The sequence below is a fragment of the Narcine bancroftii genome, chromosome 14 (genome assembly GCF_036971445.1).
Source record: "Narcine bancroftii isolate sNarBan1 chromosome 14, sNarBan1.hap1, whole genome shotgun sequence".
NCBI lineage: Eukaryota > Metazoa > Chordata > Chondrichthyes > Torpediniformes > Narcinidae > Narcine > Narcine bancroftii.
Genome location: NC_091482.1, coordinates 55,558,875 through 55,568,134, shown reverse-complemented (window position 1 = coordinate 55,568,134; position 9,260 = coordinate 55,558,875). Strand labels below are relative to the sequence as shown.

Below are 9,260 nucleotides of genomic sequence, written 5' to 3'. Positions count from 1 at the left end.
ATGTAGGATCCACTTGGCATTCAGATTTTATGCTGAGTTAGATTACAATTGCAAAAGAATTATGATATACACAATTGTGAAGAAGGATTAATTTTAAAATTCTCTGCATTTACAGCCAAAATCCTTAGAAGCAAGCACTTCTGACTGTTCTAAAGGCAGTCACTAACTAAGACAGCAAGTGAAGCTGAAGGATTAGGTTGTCAAGCTTGGCTTGACATCTTCAAAAAGGATTGCTGCTTGTTACATCTTCACAGGCCCTGGCTATTGCACCCGACTTTAAAAGAAGACAACTGCGGCCCGCATTGATCATGATGTCCTGCTTTTATACATTAGAAGCAGAAGGGCTGTAAAGCTAATCACATTTGTTGAGTATGAATTTATCTAAAGGGGGGATTTCATGTGGAACCTTGAGGGTTAATGGAATGGTTGGCTGCACATTCTAAGAGAGTAAGGAGGCTTCCCCCAAACAGCTGTCAGAGGGCACAATAGCACAGGATAGGCTGTGTTAAGAAACAATATTCAGCACTTTGAAGGCTCCCTTCAGCCCTGACAAGGAGGCAAGATACACATCACTTGCTCTGATATTGAAAAAAAAACATTGTGTTTTTTTCCCCTCATTTCTTCCTTCTTGCTTTGAATGATGAACCAGTGGAGCTGATCTTCCCACTTTATCTCATTAGATGCACCAGATAGAACACATTGATGTCAATCTATTGTTCACAGGCTTGATTTGAACAAGAGCACTAGTTGGGAGGGGGCAAGAGTTGGGGCGGGGGGGTGGTGGTTTAAAGTGCAGAGGATGTACCAAAGTTGAATGCAGTCATTCCTATGCAATTGTTAAAAAAAATTGCATGTCTTAGGTACATCCACACCAAAACTTGTTCCGACAATTTTCCAACAGAGACCTGGATTAACTTTGAATAATAAGATAATGACCTGAAATAAATAGGAAGAACTATGAGCCAGATTTATTTTTAACAATTGAATTCAAGTGTAATTGAGGTAAGAAAACTTTGTGACAGAGAGAGTTTGCACTGTTCACTTTCTTTACCTTTTCCCTTCTAGGTTGTTTCCTATTATGCTTCATCCGGAGGCTAGGAGTGGTTCAGCTCATCCTGCAGGCCACGTCAACGTGGACCTATAATAATACTGAAAGGACACGGAGTGATAAAGGGGAGGCAAACAAAGATACCAAACCCACCATGGGTATGACTCAGGGGTAACTCAACCATGCTAACCTTTGAAGCGCTCTCTTTATAAATGCTGAAAACAGATTTTCATAGAATTATATACTGATAACCCACCTTATGGAACTAAAGCCAACAAATTGTGCTGACTGGCTGCATCACAGTCTGGTATGGGGTCTCCAATACCCCTGAGTGAAAAGCCCTAAAAAAAAGGTAGTGGACTCAGGCCCGGACATCACAGACAAAACCCTCCCTACCATCGAGAACATCGACAGGGAATGCTGCCGTCAGGATCCCCACCTCCCAGCACACGGTCTGCTCTCATCAGGAAAGAAGTATCGGTGCCTCAAGACTCACACCACCAGGTTCAGGAACAGCTCCTACCCCTCCGCCATCAGACTCCTTAACAATAAACTCATTCAGGGGCTCATTGAAGGAGCCTTATGCACTTTATTATTTTCTTTCTCCCTATTGCACAGTCAGTTTGTTTACATATCTTTATTTGTTCACATGTGTACATTGAGTTCGTTATTATTTGCACTGCCAATGCTGGCCCACAGGAAAATAACCTCAGGTTTGTATGTGATGTCATATATGTACTCAGATAATAAATCTGAATATTAGATTGTGAGTTTAAGCAAGCATTCTTGAAGTGTAAGTTTAATCACTAATTTGGTGAGAGCCTTCTTTTGAACCAAAAGCTCAGATGTGTTAGAAATATCAGTTAATGATGCATAAGCATGGAAGAAGTTACAACAAACCATTTCTTGAATTTTATTTTTGTCCATGGAACTGGAAGTCAAGAAATAGGACCCAAGTCTTTTCATCAGAAGATCCTTTTCAAGAGATTTGATAAGAACATTCAAGATGAAATGCAACAAAAGGTATTTTTCTAGGTCAGAAAATTAACAAATTGAGCGCTGAGATATCGCTCTTTGCAAAAAATGCCAACATCACCTGTAAAAATGTCACAATTCATAAAATACTTGAAACCTAAAAATGGACAAAGCACAAGATGCGAGGGAGTAGATAACTCAAGGAATTAGCACCTGTATGTGCATCTTCTGAAAGTAAGCAATGCCTTTGTGGCAGGCTCTTCATGAATGGACTCCTTGCAGAAAATAAAATTACTTCTCCCGTTGCCGGGGCATTCAGCAACAAAGCAGGATGAAGGAAAGCATAAAGTTCTATGGGTTTAGGGTAGAAAGCCCTGAAAATTGTGTCAGTGTTGACATGGCCATGTCCATTAAAGGATGTTTGTGACTGGAACTCTACTTGTGTGCAAGCACAAAATAAAATACAAGGAAATGAATAGAAATATTGGAGAAATGGAACAGTATAAATGGAAGGCACTAAGCCAAAGGTATAAAGGTAACAATGACTGTGTAAATCTCTCCTGCCTTTCACTATTCCCACATAGGTCAAGGGTTGTCTATTTTCTGCTATGCTAGAACTTTTGGTCTGACCAGATGTGTTGATCTCTGACAACAATGTGCAGGGTTGGTAAAGTGACTGTACTTTAAAATATATTTGCTGTTTTGTAGCCATATCCTAGGTGGAATTTTATGGTTTGGAATGGTTCTCTTTTACCTTTTATCGCCATTGTGCTATCAATAAGAACAAAAGAATCAGAAGGAGCGGAATCAGACTTCATCGTCATGGACATATCACAAAATCCGTGGTTTCGCGGAAGCACCACGTTGGAACTATTGCCATAAAGGATATTTAAAGGTAAATAAATGAGTGCAAAAGTAAGAGAAAGTGAGAAAGGTTCATTGATCATTCAGAAATCTGATGGCTGAGGGGAAGAAGCTGTCCTTGCGCTGCTGGGGTTCTTCTTCAAGCTCCTCTACCTCTTTCGCGATGGTAGCAATAAGAAGAGGGCAGGGTCCTTGAGGGTAGAGGCTGCTTTCTTATGGCACCGCTTCTTGTAGATGTCCTAAATAGAGTTAGGACTGATGCTTGATACCAAGTTCAAAACTCTCTGTCGTTTTTATTTTCTTGACCTGTGCATTGGCTAACTCATGCAACCCATCAGAATGCTCTCCACGATACACCTGTAGAAATCTGCATGTAACAAAATCTCCTCAAAATCCTCAAGATGTATAGCCGCTGGTGATTGCATCGGCATGGAGGCCCCAGCAGAGATTCTCAGAGATGTTGAAGCTCTTAACCCTTTCCATCCCTTGATGAGGACTGCTTTATGTTCTCCTATATCATATTTAATCACAATACCATTGATGTATACCTCAATTAACTGTCACAGTGACCATTTTATCATCGCCTGCTGCTGGTGTCAGTATTTTGAACCACTTAATGATTTTTGCCAACCAATTGAAACATAAATGCAATTTTGCATCATATCAGATAATTACTATGGTTTTTTTTTAACTTTTAGTTTTATCTGTTGGTGTCCATTGGATAATCCGGTGCATCTCAGGGCATTAACTCAAGCCTAGCTACTTTGGGTTGAGTTGGAGAAGGACCAATATGAAGCCTCCATGGTAATGATGGATGCAAACATGACTCTGGGAGAACTGAAGAAGGAGGACAAGTAAATACAAAACATTAAAATGGATTAGCATTGCACTAATCCAAATAATCAAAAATATGTGCAAAAATATACAGTATGAAATTAAGCAAACTTTAACCAGACATAATCATTTTAAGAAAACATAATGAGAAAATGAAGGCTAAATTTATCTTTGCTCAAATGATGGCATTAAGATGAAATTTGATTAGTCGTTGGAACTTAAATTTCAGAGAGAATATTTCAATGAAACTTGCCTGTTGTAAGTAAAATATTGACATTTTCAGTAAAGCCTTTTCCATAAAGCTAGGTTTTATAACTGGCCAATTCATCCCTCTGATCCATCCAATATACCTGGTCCTCACTATATTTCCAGAATGTTCTACTTTTAAACAAGTCTATTTTCCCTTTCAATTCATCCATGCCTTGCATGCCTGCTCGTGAGCTACGTTTCTCTCCAGTATTATTCATTGGATTTATTTGTGACCATTTTCGATTTGTAACACCTATTTTTTTTCCAATTTCTCTTCAAAGCAATTCCAAATGATTAGAAGGAAATGACATTAAGGTGAAGGGTTGCAAAAGGTTCCAAGACTAAAAATGTGGGTTTTCATAACAGATAATTAATCACAAATGCCGATCATTTTAAGTAAAGATAGCTATAATGGAATTGTCATATTGTTGTAAAAACTAAAGGAGATATTTTTAAAAACTTAGAACTCTCTTCCATTCATTTCTTCTCGCCTTATTTCATGTATTAAATTGGTTCATTAGAGTTGATCTGAAAATAGATTTTTTTTTTAATTTGAAATATTTGGTTCCAGCCTTTGAAATTTGTCCTCCCCAATTAACCTTCCAACCCTGTATATTTTTGTGGGAGGAAGCCAGAGTACCAGGGGAAAACTTATGCAGGTCACAGAGAGAACATACAAGCTACTTACAGACAGTGCTGGATTCGAACTTGGGTCACCTATTTGGCAGCCTTGCAGTTAACGCAGCATCTGGACAATACATTCAAAGTGATTTCTGCCACTTGTCTCTCAGACATAAAAGTTCACTTTACTAACATGTTTTGTTAAAATAAAAGAAGCAGAAGCATATTGTCCTGGGATTTGCAACCAAGAGCAAAGGGGTAGCTCGAAAAAATTAACGTTGCCAAACGTTGTGGTAGACTTTGACTGCAGTAAAGGAATTAAGCAGCCTACACAATGAACCATATTCAATCATTTCAATATTCAAAACTATTAATTGTCATCAATGTTTCACTCAAATGACAGACAGCAAGATTAAGACTGAAGCACACTACACAATTAAGATAGAAGCTAAATAGACAGCAAGTTTAAAAACAGTAAAAAGAAAAGAACATTTTTGCTCTTCCAAAACTCTTGAAATTTTACCAAAAAACCGATATATGAATATTGCGCTTTTATATTTTAGGGATGTAATGCACGTCGAAAGAACCAAGGACTTGCTGATCCAAACCAAGGCTTTTATTAACTAAAAGACTGGAGCATATCACAAGTAGGTCGACCAGTCCAGAATGACCTGGTCTGGCGAGGAGCAATCCTTTAAGACCTGCCAGTAGGTGTGGCTACACTCTCAGCCAATCACAGTCATCCTACACTACCATCTGTACATATACACATTGGTGATAGAATCTGTACTATCACAAGGGACAAAGAGGTTGTTCAGAAGTAATTATTACTGGCAACTTTTATTGGCAACTTATTAACAGCTCATTCATTTTATGTGAATTTAACAACAAGTGAAACAAAAGACACAAATCAATTTCACTATAGAAGGATCGGTAGGCCAATTTCCCGCTTAAACTGTTATAAATTCATTGAGTCCTAGAGTTTTACAGCAGGCAAACAGGCTCTTTGGCCCAACTCATTCCTGCCTACCAAGTTGTCTACCCCGGTCCCATTTGCCTGTTTTCAGCCTTTTTTGTGTAAACTTTGATATCCATGTACCTGTCCAAATATCTTTTAAACTGCCCACGTTCTTAGGTTTTCGTCAGCTTTATGTGGGCAATGATGGTGAATATTGATAGCTTCAGTCTCATTAAATCTCAAATTGTAGTCTTAACAGTGTTAATAATTACACTGCCAAATTGAACCAAAAGTCAGAAAATTAGTTTTCATTTGGAAAGGTAGTTGTAAATCATGTAACGATTATTGTTGCAATAATTGGTCTGTGCAATCTTTTGTACAGGTAACATGACTTCTGATGCAAATTCTCCAAATCTCTGTCAATTTTATCTACAGTGCAAAAGGCATTATGAAATCGACCGCTTCTTTGAGGTGAAAAAGTTATTAAAAATCAATGGATCAGCTTTATATTTTATATAAATAAGTTAATTAAAAGGGAAATACTCTGCATTTCGTTCCCAGGAAGCTTTTTATCAAACATTTACCACAGTTCTCCAGCACAGTTACGAACCTGGATGCTATGTCAACTGTATGGTTCTCTGCAAGTGACCTGGCAGATGTCCCATGCATCTGTCTACTTGATGCAACATGAACCTTTTACTTTAGCTGAGGTGACTAGCAATCACAGGTGCCTGGGAGAAAGAAAGAGTTTCCATCCATGACATTCTCACCAAATAGTGCGACAATGAAAAATAATGTTTGTGATAGTACAGATCTATCACCAATGTACATAGTGTATATAGTTACTGTGCTTACAGCGATTGGCTGAGAGCTGAGCCACGCCTACTGTCTGGGCCTTAAAGGGTTGTGTCCCTAGCCAGGTCGGATCATTCCGGACTGGTCGGCCACCTGTGAAGAGCTCCTGTCTTTTGCTAATAAAAGCCTTGGTTTGGATCAACAAGTCTTTGATTCTTTCGACGAGCTCTACAATGCTATAAGACTACTAACAAAAACTAATGAGATTGACGTATTCAGTTTTGGCATTTCTTTGCTGGCTAATTAGGAAGATAGAAGGGTTTTTCCCTTAAAATTTCCTTCATCTGTTAAATTACTGAAATACTGGTGATTTTTCTTTTATTTCAACCCGGAATTTGTCCCATTCTTAATCATACTTTCTAGAGCTGGATTTTGCAAAATAATTATAATCCAGGTGACTTTCTTTTTTGCGAGTCGAAAATCTTGAATCCAATTGACTATTCCAGCTGCCTAATGTCATGATTGAAGCTATAAACAACCTGCTGGAGAATCTCAGCAGGTCAAGCAGGCATCAGTGAGAGGAAAAGAATTGTTGACGGTTCAGGCTTTTGAGGCTTGATGATAGGTTCTGAGCCAAATCATCGGCAAATCTGTCCCTCCCACTGAAGCTGTTCGACCCGCTGAGTTCCTCCAGCAGGTTGTTTATTGCTCCAGATCCCAGCGTCCACAGTCTTTCATGTGACCCAGGTCACAATAAAAGTTAATGTGATTATAAATGTAAAAAATACATTTTTCATCATTTTTATTTTCATTTTTTTCTGACTGCAGATTGGATTCAACTAAAAGTATGTGCATTTAATTGATGCTTTGAAGAAGTACATTCTGAAGATTAAATGTGGTCCATTCCATATTGTTACTGAAAGAGACTTGAAGCTGAATCTAAGTCAGCAATCTGAAAGGATGACCGGGAACAGGAGGGGGAAATGTCCGCGTGAAGAACATGATATCAGACATCTGTTTAAAGCTCAAGGCCAAGATGTTTGAAGGATGTAGGTGTCCAAAGCCTTGCCAATTCCCCATAGCCTCAGAAAACCATCAGGCCCTCATATGGTCCGAACAACCTCACAAGGAGTGTATAATCTTGCCACGTCCTAGGGGCCTCACAAGTTTTTTAAGACCTCACAAGGACATCGGATCTTCACAGAAGTTTTTATAAGGTCTATACAAAATCCAAGAATGCACCGTCTCAGAAAGGCTGTGAAAGATGAAAGGGCCCTCACAAAGATTCTGTTTTGGCACATTTATTTCATTTTTCTTTCTGAAGGAAACTGAAAGGGTTAAAATGGGCAGCATTCACTGTTCTGGAATTTTGAATGAAATTATCTGTTTTACTACAACTAATAAAGCAAGTACAGCTGATACCTCATAGATTCATCACGCCAGGTTCGATCCTGACCTCTGCTGCCATTGGTGTGCCTTTGCGGAGTTTGCACCTTCTCTCTGTGTCCACGTGGGCTACCCAGGGGGCGCTCTGGTTTTCTCCCACATCCCAAAGATGTGCACTTTAGTTGGTTATGCTTCTGTAATTTCCTCCAGTGGGTGGCAGAACATGGAGGGAGTTGAATGAAGAATAAATGAGTCACGTCAACGAGAGACCAATGTAAGACTCAATGGCTATCCATTGACTATGCATATCGTGCTGCTTCCTCCGAGCTCCAGAAGCCAGAGTTTAATGTGATCGAAGGGTCCTGCGTGCAAGTAGTTTGCGGGCTCCCCTAAGATTACGTGGATTTCTCCCAGGTACCTTGGTTTCCTCCACATCCCAAACATATGCTGGTGGGTAGGTTAATTAGCTGTGGCATTTTATTTTCTTGCATGACTGTAAATTGGGAATACTTATTATCAATCGACTATATCTATTGCCTCGTTCTGTAAAATCATTCAATGTACATGAGTGAAGCTTTATTTTAACCTAGTACTTGGCCGCAGCAGCTAAGAATCTCATGCCCTTAGGAGTATGACAATACACTCATTAGCGATACCATTCCTGTGTGCGTGGGTGGCAGGAGAATCAAGTAGAGTGAGGGAGTCACTACGCATGGGAGAAAACATTGATAATGGAAATGACACTGAGAACATTTTTGTTCCAAAAGGTTTGCTTTCTGAAACAAGTGGGGGATTATGATAGGACAACTTCAAGATGACAATGATGTTTCCAGAGTTGCTGGTATCGCAGACGAAGCTGGGGAAACATTAAAAATAACTTTAAATTAATTTAGCATATTTAATCGCATCACGATGGTTACAATTTGCATTAGTTCAACTGACCTAAAAATGTTTTGCAGCTGATTGTCATTTGTCGCCTCGCGTCAGTGTCCAACAATGGTCGGCGAGCATGGATGGATTCCAGTTGCCCTGATATCGCTTTTCCATGGCCTCAATGTCCCGGTGAAACCTTTCACCCTGTTCGTCACTGACGGCACCAGGATCAGCAGGGACGAAGTCCAAGTGCGAATGCAGAAAATGAATTTTCGATGACATGTGGGTTTTGTATGCTTCAAGTTGATTTCAAATATGGCAGGAATTCTCACAAAATGTCTATTTCTAAAAAAAAAATGTGATAGGAAAATTTTAAGGTGATTTTCATGACCAGAAGTCCAAAATCTGTAATATGCACCCAAAAGCGTTCGGGAAACAAAATCTTTGTTATCCGGTGTAATGACAGAAATGGAAGTAATAATGTTGCCAGCTGCCCCTACACAATTCTTCACAGAAATTTAATAATATGTTAAGAGCAAATCTGAAACTTAAGCAGCACCTGAGAGCACAAGAACTTAATTTCACGTCATTTTGCAAATTCTTCTTAATCTTCAATGATAACATTTCTATTGAATTCAAATTTTAATTTTTATATTT

At 39.0% G+C, this 9,260-nt stretch overlaps 1 long non-coding RNA gene across 1 annotated transcript; it reads left to right on the top strand.

Annotated features, from left to right (window-relative positions):
- The first annotated feature begins 121 nt into the window (after positions 1-121).
- On the top strand, positions 122-1,810 carry LOC138749559 (uncharacterized). The gene is made up of 2 exons (XR_011348744.1): positions 122-364; positions 1,066-1,810. It is a non-coding gene; the product is annotated as an uncharacterized lncRNA (long non-coding RNA).
- Positions 1,811-9,260: the final 7,450 nt, after the last annotated feature.